This window comes from Crocuta crocuta, unplaced genomic scaffold (assembly GCF_008692635.1).
Source record: "Crocuta crocuta isolate KB4526 unplaced genomic scaffold, BGI_CrCroc_1.0 scaffold172, whole genome shotgun sequence".
Classification (NCBI taxonomy): domain Eukaryota; kingdom Metazoa; phylum Chordata; class Mammalia; order Carnivora; family Hyaenidae; genus Crocuta; species Crocuta crocuta.
In genome coordinates this window covers 4,958,743-4,975,508 of record NW_027528872.1, presented here as the reverse complement: position 1 = coordinate 4,975,508, position 16,766 = coordinate 4,958,743, and positions in this window count along the sequence as shown.

Below are 16,766 nucleotides of genomic sequence, written 5' to 3'. Positions count from 1 at the left end.
GGCCGGAGTCCTGCAAATCGCTTTTCCAGCCATACCTCGGGCCGTTACCATGGAGGCAGCTGTTAGGGCAAAACAAAGCTGTCGGACCTTCACCCTGTGGCTCGCAGCCGGACGTGGAGGGGAGCCATCCTGCGGCCGTGGGCCTCGGTGGGGCGCACCGCCGACAGGGACGTGGGGGTGGTGGCGAGAACGAGACCCCGCATTGTAGGTGGGAAAGCCCACGCGAGGGTGGAGCCGAGCCTCCTGCTGCAGGGAGGCCAACAACAGCTGCCTGGCCTCCCCCATCCCCGCCCCCAACCCCAACCCCGCCCCAGCTGGACTCTTCTAACCTAACGCTTGGCCAGCCACGATTATAGCATCCCTGGCCGTGACTTAGAGGCTTTTGACGCGAGAAACAATGCGTTGAAGGTTTAAGAACGGCAGGGTCTGGAACCAGAGTCTCCTAGGGTTCGAATCCTGCCTCTACTGCTTACTGACGGTATGACCTCCCCAAAGCCCCTCGGGCTCCCTGAAGCCTCAGTTTCTCAATTAAGGTAATAGCACATCATCCCTCGTCGGGTTGTGATGGTAATCAGTTGAGATAATGTCGGTAGTTCCCTCCTGATGGATCTCCAGATTTTCACTCTTGCTTCATTCTAATTCTTATCGACCGTTAGAGCTCTTGTTAAAATGTGAATCAGATTATGTTGCTTCCCCTTGAAACACTCCAGTGGCTTCCGCCAGAAATAAGAGTCTCACCATGTCCCACAAGGACATGCCCGCTGGCGGACCCATAAAAGTTCAGCTCTTGCCCCTGCCCCACTCATGGATCTGCTCCAGCCACCCTGGGACCTCTTCTGCCCTTCAAGGCCGCTTCTGCCTCAGGACCTTTTTGCGTGCTCTTCTCTCCACCTCAGCACAGAAGTCAGATCCTCAGAAGGCAACCATCTACATAAAACTGCTATGCTCCCCACCCCCAGAGACTCTATCCCATTTTCTGTATCATTAACTTATAGCAGTCATTAATGTCTGAAATTGTCTACATTATTTTTGTATAATTGTTTACTGTTTCTCTCCCCCAGGAGAAAGTAAGCCCCAGGAGAGCAAGGATTTTGTTTTCAATGTATTGCCAGTTCCTACAACAGTGCCTGTCACATAATGGGCACTTAAATAAATAGAGCTTATTAAATTGAACTGTTTCATGCAACGTCTATTAAATATTAGCTGTGCACATTATGAACTAATAATATAGAATATACATATCATTAACTAATAACATACTACCTTGTTTGAATAGTGATAATAGTCACCTCATCCACAGAGCAGTCCCTTACAGACTTATAGGACGTTTTGACCTTCACACCTCACTTGCCTTACAGCAAGCCTACAAAATGACTGGCATTACTTTCACTTGTAGACGGGGCGGGAGGAGACTTGGTAATGTGCTGGACTTGACACCAGGCCTTCAAACTCCAAGACAGAATTTCAGCCACCCATATGATCTGCCTTCAGATAACACTACATCTCGAACCAGGAGAAAAATCATGCCTATCCTGTTCAGGAGGCCTCCCACCTGAAGTGAGGCGAGGTGAGGATTTCAGGGTCTGGGGCAAGCGGTGGTGGAAGGACCCTCTGGTCACCTTCAAATCTCAGTTCCCTCCTCCGCTGAGAAGGGTTGACATCTTGGTTGGCACATCCATCCATCGTGCAGCACTCGTTGTCTGAGGCAAAGATTGCTGCCGTCTCAGCAGCTTCCTCCTGGCCACGCCCCCTTTGTTCCCCTGGCCCTGGTCTTTTTAAGGCAGTTAGAAGATATGCAAATCAAGGCCTGGGTGAGCCTACTGTGGGCTCTGGGGGCCCCAAGAATGCAGAGCTTGCTTAAAGGTCACAGCTGAGGGAAGAAAGTATGGAACCCACTCGCCCACTCTCTCCCTTCTCTTCTCTCCGAAAGGTCAACAGGGAGTTCCCCATCCAAGCATGGAGCACTGGGGCGAAGGAAGAGAGGAGGCCCTGGGGCTGTAGCCTTCGTGCACACTGAGGAAAGGGGGCATTCCCTTCCTCACAGTGTGGGCCGTGTTCATAAAAACAGTCAAAATAATAATAATGAAGGTCCATGCGCAGGGGTGGCCGCCTCTGAGGTACCCTGCTGGGTTCTAGGATATTGTGGAAGGACTCAGTGCCCTCTGGCTGGGCTGGTTGATCCGAGGACATTCTCCCTGGCTGGCCCAGACCCGAGAACCTTTATAACCATCACCGTTTTCTGTCATGCCCAGCCTCCTCATTCTTCCCATCACGTCAGAGTGGGAGGGGAAGGTTGGAGGGATGCAATCACCTCTGTCTTCCCTCCTTTCCTTTGGATTTGCTCAAGGAAAGTTGTAGCCTGGCATTTCCGGTAATATGAATGCTCCTTTACACATTTTCAGTAGGTGACAGCCGCTAAGTTTTCCATTCCCACCCACACCCAGCCACTGAACTGGAGCTAACACAAGCACGTTAACTAGAGATTTTACTGCTAACTATTCCTGGGAAGATGGAAAAGGTACTAAGCATCCAACTCTCGGAGCCGTGTTGTCTTAGCACTCCAAATACCAGTGTGGGTGTTAGTTACAGGGGCAAGGATGTGTCACGTGACGCTGGACGGACGTTCTGGGCTAGATGCTGATGCATGTCACAGAGCTCTCAGTTTCCAGAGAAGCAGCAAACCCAGCTGGGCTGAGTATACACTGCAGTCTATCAGCTGGGCCACAAATAAACTCAACCACTTGAGTTGCATGAATCTCATATGCAAATGGAGGTAATAAGAGTGCTTTCCTTTTAGCATTGTTGTGACAATTAAGTGACATAATTTTGTGCAGTGTAATTGGCACAGTGCCCGGGACATACTTGACCAGTGTTAGATGCTGTCGTTGGCGTTACTATTAACATTCAGTCGAGGCAATATATGCTGCTGGATTCAAACATGTTGGTATATTTCTGTCAAATTCATAGTTGAGACCATCCAAAAATGTTTATTGTTATTAGCTGTGGGAGGTCTCTGGGAAAGGGCTCATTTAAAGGAAAGTTGGAGCTATGTACAGCTATAATGAATTATTTCAGTAGCAAAGCTTCAGCCAAACAAGGCTGTAGGGAGAGTCTCAGATGTTCCTGTAAATATAATCAAGGCCCTTCTAACAGGACCTCCTACCTTAATGTTTTATAGGGGTGATGGGGGGGTCATCTGTTCATTTCAGCTTAGACACTCAAACTCTCTCCCCATTGCCCTCAGGCTCTGGCGTTAGTCATTTACCTCTTAGTATGAATTCCACCAGGCGCTCAGCTCTCCTGCATAGGAGGAGCATTGAAAACCCATTCTCTGGGTCAAATGGAAGTTTGTAGCAAACGTTGTGTAAAGCAGAAGGTTCTTTCTTGAGATCCTAAAAGACACATGGGAAAGGCACTTGTACAATGGGAATTTGAGTCCTTGGCTGTCAGGAATGGTGTCGATTTCAAATAATCTCATCTGTTATTCTCATGAACCATCAATTTTTTCTGGAACCTACATTTCCCAGGCTTTTCCTCACACTTGGATGTAGTACAGAAATCCTTTATTATACCATGTGAGTCTCCAATTTAGTCTATTAGAGGGGGCTGGTCATTAATGGAAAGAATTCTAGATGCGAGTCAGTTCTGCTTTGAGTGGAGGACTTTGATGGGCTAAGAAGTGGAAAAATTCATGGAACATAACTCAAACCAAGCGCTATACCACAAAGGCCCATTCTAGATCATTTCAAGGCCTCCAGAAAGAACCACGGAGTCCCTGAAGTTTCAGTAAAAATCTCCCTGCAAGAATGATGGCATTCATAATAGAGAAATATATTAACACCAGGCCTTGGGAATCTTAAAACGAATCTTAGTCCTAATACAGCATCACTTAAATTTTAAAGGCTGATGAAACAGAGATCTGGGGGCTGAAGCATCTATGCAAAGTTTCAGTGGCCATCAGTGGGAGCAGGCTGGAATTTGATTGTCCTAACAGATTCATCTGTGATTGTCTTAGCCCAGGGACCCCAGTGCCCTAAGCTGGCTCTCCCCGAATGTCAACATAAAGTAACTTAATTAAGTAGAAAGTGGCTTCACTTTCAAAGGCAACACTGTTAACAGAGAAACTCACTACCGGCCCTATGGAGATTCCACAAATGGCATTTCCTATTACTTCATTTTCATGTTCTCACAATCTCTGCCTAGCTCTGCTCTCATTTGGCCACCACTCCAAGTCATTTGGGTGTGATCTCCCTGCCCCTGTTTACTTTCCTGTGAAGTCTGGGGGCGGGAGGCAGGGAGAGGGGCCCTGGCACAGACCTGGCCTCTGCAGAGACTTTCTCATGGAGGGACACCCGTGTGCTTAGCCGGATGGGGCAGGCGGGTGTGGGCAGGGCTGTCGAGGCTCAGCCCCCTAGAGACTTTGACTTCTCTGAGAGCTACAAGGAAGGGTCTGAGCCATAACCTGGACTCACACACACACACACACACACATGCACATACACACGCACGTGCACACACAAATATGCACCACCCCCATATCCTCCTTCCCCACTCACTGTACAGAGAAACAAGGCGGAGATATCCCATGTCCGGCTTTCTTTACCAGCCCTCGCCAGCCTCTGCTGGATTTGGCTCTTTCCAGTGAGAAGTGAGCCCTAAAGCCCTGGAGCCTTCTTGGTGATTTACCGAGAACTTCACTTCCACATGGGCTTTCTGGCTGCAACCAACCCCAAAGAGTCAGAGGGAGGAAGAGGGAGAAAATCATAAATGGATAGTAAGATGAGAAACAGATGTTTGGAGCCTTCGCTGGCAGGGAATTCTCCACCTCGACCTCCTCTCTCCATGAGATTAGAAGGGCTTAGTCCCTGAGGGCAGTCTCTTGCTCTATGTACATTTCACCTTCCTCCCAACCACCAGCCCCAACTGCTACTCCATCTCACAAGGGTCTTGTTGGCACCTTGCCATATGGGTATCAACCTTGTTAAGTTATTTCTTTCTGAATTTAGCCAGAACAAATGAGTGCTAGGTGCTTTGACCAGAGACACGTAGTAGACATGATCCTTTGCCATCAAGGAGCTTGCTCACAAGCTAGCAAGGGAGACAGAGAAATGAATAGGCAGTTCCAAGAAGATAGGGTCTATCCTAGGACAGAAGTCAATGTTGGGCACTGTGGTAGCACCCAGAAGGGACTCTGCACCCAGTGAAGCACACAGGAGGGACTTTGAACCCAGTCTTGGGGCTCAAGTCACTGCTGGAATGTCAGAGGATATCTGAGCTGACTTTCAAAGATATTTCTCAATTGACATCGATAGAAGTCACTTTGGGTATATTAACATAACAGCCTTCAAGAGATTCATACATTTATACAATACAATGGTTAAGGGAAACATCTCCAAAGCCAGGCTGCCTGAGCTTGAAACCCAGATCGGCAACTTATTACCACATTAGGCAAGCTGATGAATCCCTGTGCCTCACTTTCCTAATTTGTAGTGTGAGGACAATTATATCTATCCTGTAGGGTTGTTGCGAGAAGTATGTGAAGTATTATTTGTAAAGCATTTAGATCAGTACTTGGCACATAGTAAGCACTATTTGTATTTTTCAAAAAAGACATTGATAAGTTCGAGAAGAAGCCTGCTATATATCAGGCAATGTGAAAGGCCTTCTCGAAACCCAGAAGTCCTACTCTCTCTTTTTAAGAAGTCTTGAACAAATGTGGTTGAATTATCAATGCATTTTGATGCAGTAGTTTAGGTGGTAAGATAAAGGTATCAGTCATAGGCATCTGATCTTCTCCATCCTTCCAGCTGGTCAAACCCGTTCTATGAGCCAGCATGGACCCTCTCACCGCCCACCTGCACATTCAATAGCCATATCCTACAGAGTCTACTCCTCTATGATCTATTGCTTCTCTTCCCTTTGCTCTTTGGATTGTTATGCTAACTCTGGTTCCTTCTCACCTCTTATAGGGACTAGTGAGTATATAACCAGTCTCCATATCGTCTAGCTCTCTACCCCCACTAAGTCCATTTCTTTCTTTCAATCTTCTTTTTCTCTCTCTCTCTCCTCTCTCTCTCTCTTCCTTCCTTCCTTCCCTTCCCTTCCTTACCCTTCCCTTCCCTCCTCTCTCTCTTTCTCTTTCTTTCTTTCTTTCTTTTTCTTTCTTTCTTTCTTTCTTTCTTTCTTTCTTTCATTCTTTACAGTTTTATTGAGGCACGATTGATACATACAAAAACACGCATTTATTATATACAATTTAATGAGTTTGGACATACACATACACCTGTGACACCATCACCACAATCAAGGAAATAAATACATCCATTACCTCCAAAGGTTTCCTTGTCCCTTTGGGTTTGTTTGTTTGTTTGTTTGTTTGTTTGGTAGTAACATCAGTTATCATGAGATCCTCCCCGTCAGCAAGCATTTAAGTGCACAACACTGTATTGTTTACTATAGGCACTATGTTGTACAGCAAATCTATGGAACTTACGGATCTTGAACAACTAGAACTTTATACCCATTCAACAATAACTTCCCCTTTCTCCCTTCCCCTACCCTGGAAGCCACCATCCTGTTTTTGGCTTCTGTAAGTCTATTTTAGATACCTCATATGAATGGAATCACGCAACATTTGTGCTTCTGCAAACAACTTCTTCCACTTCATGTAATGTCTTCCAGATCCACCAATGTTGTCACCAATGGTAAGATTTCCCTCTTTTTAGAGACTGAATAATATTCCATTTTGTATGTGTATACTATGATTCCTTTATCCTTTGTCCCTTGTTGCACATTTGGGTTATTTCCATATCTTGGCAATTGTGAATAATGTTGCAATGGACATGGAAGTACAGATAGCTCTTTGAGATTGTAATTTCAGTACTTTTGGATATATACCCAGGAGTAGGATTACTGGATCATATAATAGTTCTATTTTTAATGACTTGAGGAACCTCCATATTGTTTTCCATAGTGGCTGCACTATTATACATTCCCACAACCATGCACAAGGGCTCTGATTTCTCCACATTCTCACCTACAGGGGCTAAATGATATCTCACTGTGGTTTCAGTTTGCATTTTCCTGATGATTAGTAATATTGAGCATTTTCTCACATACGTTGGGCCATTAGTAAGTCTTCTTTAGAGAAATGTTTTTTCAAGTTCTTTTTTAAAATTGTGCTATTTGGGTTTTTTGCTATTTAATTTAGGGGCTCTTCTCATATTTTGGAAGCTAACCCCTTACCGTATGCATACTTTGCAAATGTTTTCTCCAGTTTATGTGGGTTGCCTTTTCACTCTGTTGATTCTTTCCTTTGCTATGCAAAAGGTTTTTGTTTGATTGAGTCCCACTTGTCTATTTTTGCTTTTACTGCCTGTGCCTTTGGTGTCATATCCATGAAATCATTAGACTGAGATCATGACACTTTTCCCCTATGTGTTTTTCCAAGGGTTTTACAATTTAAGTCTTATTTTAAATCTTTAATCCATTTGGAATTGAGTTTTGTGATGGGGTCAGTTTCCATTTGCATGATGTGATAAGGGTCCGTTTCCATCCTTTGGCATGTGAGCATCCAGTTTCCCAGCACCATTTGTTGAAAAAACTGTCTTCTTACCATTGTATATTCTTGACCTTAGCCAAAGATTAGTTGACCATATATGTCTGGATTTATTTCTGGGCTCTCTCTCTTTAAAAAAAAAAAAAAGTTTAGTTATTTGTTTTGAGAGGTAGTGAGAGAGAGTGGGGCAGAGGCAGAGAGGGAGAATTTCTGGGCTGTCTCTTATGCTCCATTGGTCTATAGTGTCTTTTCTAATGCCAACAGCATATGGCTTTCATTATCAAATCTGTTTCTTACTGCTGCTAGAGTCATTTTTTTGGCACTCACATTTCCTCACAACATTCCTTAATTCAGAATTTCTCCATTGATCCCCCATTGGCTATGGACAAATACCTAAGCTCCTTAACATGGCAGAGCCCTTTGTGATCTGGTTCTTATTTTTCTTTCCACTCACATCTCTGGATACCCTCAGCCCCTCAACCCAGGTGATACATCCTTTTGTGGAATTGCCATGCTCTTTCTGTGAGCATGTTGCTCTCCATGTTAACAGTGCTCCTTCTTTACTAAAGAATGTCTGCATCCTCTGTAACAAATTCTCGAATCCTCTTGTTCCTCCTTCATCAAATTTCCTTGCAGCCTGAACCTAACTACGCAATGATGGGCAGTTTCAGTGGTCAGAGCATAGTACCCGTTTTACTACATGAGCTCTGAAACGCATTTTTGAAAAAGATCTTTAAAAAAGTACATGGAAAGGGATCCCAGAATATTACCCTTAGTAGTGATAAAGCTCACATAATAGTGAGGAGTTAATAGCTATGGGCAACTAGACAAACGAGCTTCCTAACAATGACCTAGAATGTGGCTTAACCTTCGAGGCACAGGCTCGGATGGACTGGTCAGTCCACCTCACTAGAGAGCCTACCACTGTAGAGAGTAGATAGCATGTAGATTTATCGCATGGGCTAACAGAGTACAATATGAATCCCTCACGAGCAGGACTAATTTTTTCTTTCAAAACTCAGCCATCAAATACATCGGTCCTTGGAGTAGGGCAAGTAAGGGACAGAGAAAGGCTGGGAGTGTTACACTGATGGAGTTCCTTCCACATGAAGGGAAACACCAGGAACGGAGAAGAAAATTGCTTATCCCTTTCACTATACACACATACACGCTATATGTTATATGATATTTTCCTTTTTTTGTTTCTACACGAGACTAAAAGATACTTGTAGGCAAGAAACATGCCTTTTTATCCTATACAATTAAAAGGCAAATACTAATACTTGAAACAAAGTAGGCGCTGAACCTCTTGGTTAAATGTGCTGAAGAGTGAAGAACAAGGTGTGATGGGTTTACTTCCGCAGGAACAGCCCTATCAGCAGAAGTCGGAGGAGTAGGAAAAAATGGGAGGAAAGATGGGAAGGAAGACTCTTCATAAAAGAAGAGGTATCTGAGCTGGACTTTGGCAAATATGTAGACTCTTCGCACATAGAAAAAGCCAAAGGCAACAACAATTGCATAAACCCGGAGGCGGGCATGAGATTGTATAGCAAGTCTCTGGATTTAAAAAATCCTGTACGAATATAGCATAGAATGTGGGAGATGAGGCAGGAAGGGTTCATGTGTTTCTCTGCCCTGGAATACTTTGTAGAAATACCTAAAAATTTAGCAGCCAAAAGAGTGACTCTCTCCTGGAGTTTAATATTTTTTTTTCTTTGAGTTTAATTTTGATCATTAGTACAGTAGGGATGATGTTTTAAGCTATAGGGAAGCCTCCTCTAGACCTGTCTGCTTACTCTTCCTAATCCAAAAACAACTCATACTTAGAGCACTGAGAGCCTCTGGGCTCACATCTGGGAAAACCCAGAATGCTGATGTCACTCCAGCAGTATGAAGCAACAGGGAGTTGGAGGCCACAAACCTTGGCATCAAGGGAACTACATACTGCAAGTCTAGATGATGAAAAATGAGAGTCTGAACAGGCTTCTGGTTGCAGATCATATGCTCTTTCTATTTAAATAAAAACCAGGAAGATACGATGATGTTTCCTTTACTTGCATTTTCAGATTTTTTTTCATGAAATAATTATATAAAAATTTCCACCAGAAAATTAAGATGTATTTACTCAGGAAATCTATATTTGGACCTAAAGTTCACCAACAATGTGTGGAATATATCCCAAACATTGATTTCGAATAATACTTGAAGCTCTATGGTGTTTCAGTGACTCATGTAATGACCACCTACAGAGTTTTCCCCCTGGACCCTCTTTTCTGGGAACAACGCACCCCACACATAGGGACTGGTCACCAGTGATATTTCTGCTGTGTAACCCTGACCCCTGGCTATACCTAATTGGTTCAGAAATAGAAACTTGACTCATGCAGAGAATTTGGAATCGGGGCTGAGTTAGTTCATCCTTTACGTGACTTACATTATAAAATCTAAACTCGGGAGCTGGAGTTCCACCATTTTTTGCCTTTGTGTGGACTGAACACTAGAGATTGATGGTGAGCAGATAGGAAAGAAAGATGCCTCCATGGATGGCCAAAAATCTTGGCAAGAGGTTGGACATGGCAAAGGTGGGAAGAAGAGTAGTCCAGGTTGATGCCTCAGTGTCTGGCCATGAATGTTGTAGGAGATTATGCTACTAATGACAGATTAGAAGAGCAGTTAAGAAGGGGATATAGATATTGGAGATCAATATTATAAAAGTGATCAATGAATTTATGAGAGTTGGCAAGTTTCCTGAGAAGGTGTGTTCCTTGAGTGCCATGCCCAGATCTTTTGTGGTCGCCTAAAATTGGGGGCAGAAGGAAAGGAGACTCTAGGAAAGGAGTATAGAAATGAGTTAAAGACACAGAAGGAAAAAGATATAACGTTAGCCTGTCCCTCTCGGATAGTTTAACTATCTAAATTGAGTGTTACGTTTGAAAGACTTGGATGTAGTGGGACAGACTACAGAGTTGTTATTTTGATTTAGAAATAGTTGCTCATATACGCTATCGGTGGGAAGGTAGACCATTTTGTAGGAAAACATGGTAATATACATCAAAATAGTTACATGCATAAACTTTGTCCCTGTAGAATGGAAACAGTGAGTTGTCTGCCCCCGCAGTTGTCTCCAGTCACTGCTTGCCCTACCCACAAGAGAAGCTCCCAGAAAGAGGATATCTTTCCCACTGCTACATGGTCAGAGGTAAGAATTTGACCCTTGCTGAACTAATCAGAGCCCTTTCCTTGGGATTTTTAAAATCATGGCGGAGAAAGGGAGAGATTTGGTTTCTTGTTATGTGGTTGGACCCACGCCACCTAAACTCTGGAACTTTTGCAAGGCCATGTTTCCTATCATATGGAACAAGAAAACAGTGGAAGCTTGCCTGTAAAGAGAAAGAATAAAGCTGCAGAAGTACGGAAAGGAGAAACAAGAGATGGACAGGAAGTCCTGATCATCTTTCAGTCTCTGGTTCTGGAAACTTCACAGTTCTGGCTGCATTCCTGACAGTCACAAAGGCCCATCGCTCATCCCTGAATCCATAAAATGCATCTTTCCCTAGGAGATCTCAAGATGTCTTCTATTAGTTGTAACTAAACAAGTCTCAACAGTAATCCCATTGGATGGTGATGGATGTTAACTGCACTTATTGTGGTAATTATTTGCATTATAGACAGATATCAAAGTATAATGTTATATACCTGAAACCAATATAATGTAAGTCAATTATACCTCAACAAAAAGAGTTTTTAAAAGACACTAAAAGTTCGGCCTTAGGAAATAGTTGTGGATGTGTGAAGTTATATATATGTAAAGAAAATTTCACTCTTTCCATACAATCCAGTAATCACCCAAAGAGTTGAAAACTTAGTACACACAAAACCCTCAATAAAGTCTCTTTATAATGTTATCAGTGGCTGGTTAGCTCAGTTGGTTGATGTCCATTGTCAGCGAGGCCAAGACCATGAGCTTGAGTTATCCACAAGCCAGTTAGTTTCTCTGTTTCCAGCAGCAACAAAATGCACCTGTATTTTTCCTAAGTTTTAAGGTCATTGAATTACTATGTGAATGGCTTAGGGAAACTCATAATTACTATAAGGCAAATATAATTTCTCCAAGTAAACTGTTTAGAGGCAGTGGATCTTAGCAGACTATTGGCTATAATGGAGAGCATTGTATTTTCTTAAAAATGGTTTCTAATTAAAGTACACTAACTGCACATGTATAAGTATATAATTTGATCTGTTTTGAAATATGTATATTCTCATGAGGCCAATCAAAGTACCAAATATTTAATCAACTCCAAAATTTCCTTTGTGCCCCGTGGTAAGCCATTCCTCCCTCCCCCTCATCCACAGCAGCAACAGAACTGCTTTCTTCTGTGCTGAATAATTTGTTTTTTCTATAATTTTATATATATGGAATCATACAGTAGGTACTATTGTATCCCTTAATGTCTTTAGAAACTAGCTATGCCACCTCTCTTATTCTTGATGTTAGAAATTTGGGTATTCTCTTTTTCATTCCTGATCAGTTTAGAAATATACTGGTTTTAATGATCTTCTCAAAGAATTGTCTCTTAATTTCATTGATCTTCTCAATTGCTTTTCTATTTTCTGCTTCATCAATTCGGCCTCTGATCTTTCTGTGTCTTTTCCTTTTTTAGGTTTGCTTTTCTTCTCCTAGTTTCTTTCTTTTTTTTTTTTTTTTTGAGTAAGCTTTTTAATTTCAGTATAGTTAACATAGTATACATAGTTTTATATTAGTTTCAAGGGTACAATATAGTGACTCAACACTTCTGTACATTACTCAGTGCTCATCATGGTAAGTGTGGTCTTAATCCCCATCACCTTTCTCCCGCATCGCCCTCACAGCTCCCCTCTGGTAACCAACCATCAGTTTGTTTTCTATAGTTAAGAATCTGTTTCGTGGTTTGTTTCTTTCTGTTTTTCCTTTGCTCATTTGTTTTGTTTCTTAAATTCCATACATGAGTGAAATCGTATGGTATTTGTCTTTCTCTGACTGACTTATTTCACTTTGCATTATATACTCTCTAGTTCTATCCACATTGCTGCAAATGACAAGATTTCATTCCTTTTTCGTGGCTGAATAGTATTCATTACATTGTATATATGTACCACATCTTCTTTATCCATGCACCTGTTGATGGATACCTAGGCTGCTTCCATAATTTGGCTATTGCAGATAATGCTGCAATAAACATACAAGTACATGTATCCCTTAAAGTTAGCGTTTTCTTATTTTGGGGTAAATACCCAGTAGTGTGATTACTGGATCAAAGGGTAGGTCTATTTTTAACTTTTTGAGGAAAACTCCATACTGTCTTCCAGAGTGGTTGCAGAAGTTTGCATTCCCACCAATGGTGCATGAGAGTTCCTTTTTTTTTTTCCACATCCTCGCCAACACTTGTTTCTTGTGTTTTTGATTTTAGCCCTTATGACAGGTGTGAGGTGATTGTTTCATTGTAGTTTCAGTTTGTATTTTTCCAATGTTGAGTAATGTTAAGCATCTTTTAATGTGTCTGTTGGCCCTCTGGATGTCTTCTTAAAGCGGAAGCTGTGCTCATTGATTTGAGGCCTTTTTTGTTTTCTTTTCTAATATGAGAACTTTTGTGCTATCAATGTTCCTTTAAGTACTATTAAAATCCACATTTTTAGTGTTAGCTTTTTATTTCTGTTCAGTTCAACATACTTGGCAGCTTCTCTTTTGATTTATTCTAAAATCCATGAGTTATTTATAGCATTAGCTTAAGACTACTTAGGGATTTTCCAACTATCTTTCTGATACTAATTTGTAATTTAATTCCATGTGGTTATAGAACAAATTTTCTTTGATTTGACTCCTTTTAAATTAATTAGATTTGCTTTACAACACAACATATGGTCTGTTTTGGTAGATGTTTCATTGATACTTGAAAAGAAAGTATATTCTGTGTTCTATAATTGTCAGTTAGGTCAATTTGATTAATAGTGTTGCTCCAATCTTCTAGATCCTTACTGACTTTCTGTCTATAATTTCTATCAGTTATTGAAATCTTTTATTATAACCATAATCTTTGATCTGTTTCTTTTGCCTATCAGTTCGTTCTTTTGTGTCTCATGTTTAGTGAAGCTCAGTTACTAGGGGAATAAATATTTAGGATTGTTATATCTCGGTGAATTGATCAGTTTATTATTATTTAGTGATCCTCTTTATCCCTGGTTCTCTTCATTCTTCTAAAATCTACTTTTTCTGGGGTGCCTGGGTGACTCAATCAGTTAGCAGCCAGCTCTTGATTTTAGCACAGGTCATGATCCCAGGATCACGGAATCAAGCCCTGCATTGGACTCCACACTGAGCATGGATGCTGCTTAAAATTCTCTCTCTCTCTCTCTCTCTCTCTCTCTCTCTCTGCCCCCCTCCTCTGCTCCCACTCTTTTTCTCTTTCTCATAAATAAACAAACAAACAAAACAAACAAAATGTACTTTTGCAGATATTAATATATCTACTCTAGCTTTATTTTGACTGGTATTAACATTGTATACCATTTTTCATTTGTTTAATTTTAACCTACTTGTGCCTCTATATTTTAAGTGTATCCTTCTAACTAACATATAGCTGGGTCTTTCTTTTTATCACTCTGGCATTTCTGACTTTCAGTTTGGGGAGATTAAATTGTTTCTGTTTAATATTATGTACACAACTGGTTTTAAATTTACCAGCCTCCTAATTTTTCTTCTATTTGTTCCATCTGTTTTTTGCTGCTCTTTCCCCTCTCTTTGTGCTCTCTTTAGGATTAACTGCATATTTTTATTATTCCATTTTATCTCTTTTGTTTTATTTTGTTAACAGTCGATTTAGGGTTTGTAGAATATGTCTTCAACATCACAGTCAGCTCTCAGGTGATACTGTACCACTTTACATACAGTAAAAGCAATTTACAACAATGCTCTTCCATTCCCTGCCTGCTGAACTTTGGATAGCTGTTGCCGTACATTTCATTTCTTCAGTGCTCTTATGCTTGCTTTACACAATCAATGTTCTTTCAGAAAGATTTAAATAATGAGAAAAAAAGAATTTTATATTTCTCCTCATTATTACCATTTCCAAGGTTTTTAATTCTATTGTGTGCATCCAGATTTCCATCTGATATTATTTTCCATCTGCTTGAAAACTATCTTTTGTGATATCTTTTTTTGTTTATTTTATTTTATTCTTTTAAAAATATTTTTAATTTTATTTTAATTTCAGTGTAGTTAATATACAGTGTTACATTAGTTTCAGGTGTACAATATAGCGATTCAACAATTTGATACCTTACTCAGTGCTCCTCAAGATAGGTGCACTCTTAATCCTCTTCACCTATTTTCCCCCCCCCCCCCCCCAGTAACCATCAGTTTGTTTTCTATAGTTAAGAGTCTGTTTTTTGGTTTGTCTCTCTTTTTTCCCTTTGTTCATTTATTTTGTTTCTTAAATTCCACATATAAGTGAAATCATATTATATTTGTGTTTCTCTGATTGACTTATTTTACTTAGCATTATACTTTCGCGGTCCATCCACATTGTTGCAAATGGCAAGATTTCATTCCTTTCTATGGCTGAATAATATATATATATTATGTATAATATATATAAAAATATAATATAGTATATATGTTATAATATATTATATACATATATATCACATCTTCTTTATCCATTTCATCTATTAATGGACACTGAGGCTGCTTCCATATCTTGGGTATGGTAAATAATGCTGCAATAAACATAGGAGGGCATATATCCTTTCAGATTAGTGTTTTCATATTCTTTGGGTAAGTACTCAACAGTGAAATTACTGGATCATAGGGCAGTTCTATTTGTAATTTTTTGAGGAACCTACATACTATCTTCGAGAGTGGCTGCATCATTTTGCATTCCCACCAACAGTACAAGAGGTTCCTTTTTTCTCCACATGCTCGCTTCTCGCTTCTTGTGTTTTTTATTTTAGCCATCCTGGCAGGCATGAGGTTATTTTATTTTATTCTTGATTGGATATTTCTACATGTTATGAAATGATCAGAGTAAGTCTAGTTAACATCTATCACCATATATTGTTACAAATTGTTTTCTTATGGTGACTTTTTTTTAGAGGGAGAAGGAGGGAGAAGGGCAGAGGGAGAGAGAGAGAGAGACAGAGAGAGAGAATCTGAAGCAGGCTCCACACTCAGTGTAGAGCATAAGGTGGGGCTCCATCCCATGACTCTGGGATCATGACCTGAACCGAAATCAAGAGTCGGACACTCAGCCCACTGAGCCACCCAAGCGCCCCTATGATGATGACTTTTAAGACTATGATTTCTCATAGTGCAGTTCTGCTGATGATAAGATATTTCAAATTGTATATCTGAAAAGATCTTTGTTTGCTATTGTTTTTGGTATCTTCACTAGGTATAAGCTCTAGGGAACCTATTTTTTTCTTTCTGTTCTTTAAAAACGTGCACTGACTTCTTGCCTGAATTGCTTCTGATGAAAAATCTGCTATTATTCTTACTTTTTATTCTCTGCATATATCTTTTTTCTTTAATTACCTTCCAAGTTTCCTTTTGATCACTGGTTTTAAGAAATTTGATTGTCATGTGCTTTGCCATCATTGTTTTCAAGTTTCTTGTGCTTGGAGTTTGTTGAACTTCTACATCGTGGATCTTGGAGTCTGTAGTTTTAATCAAATCTGTGACAATTTCAGGCAGTAATAATTCTTTAAATATATATTTTTTCCTAACACTCCCTGCCCCTGTGGAGACTCCAATTACATGTTTATTCAGACACTTAAATTTTTCCCACAGCTCACTGGTACCCTGCTCATTTTCCTTTTCAACATGTTTTATTTTGGCCACTTGTTTTGCTATGATTTTTTAAGTTCACTAATTTTTTTCTTCTGCAGTGTTAACTCTAACATCAATCCCATCCATTGTACCATTCACCTCTTATGTTATAGTTTTAACCTCCAGAAGTTTGAATTGGGTCATTTATTTATTTATTTATTTATTTATTTATTTATTTATTTTTTGGTATATTCCGCATCTCTACTTAGCATGTTCAGACTTTCCTAGAGCTATTTGAACGTATGAGATTGTTACTCTCCTTTAATATACTGTGTACTAATTCTATTATCTGTGTCATTTCTGGGAAATCTCCTCACTGATTTTTTTCCCTCTTTATGGGTCATATTT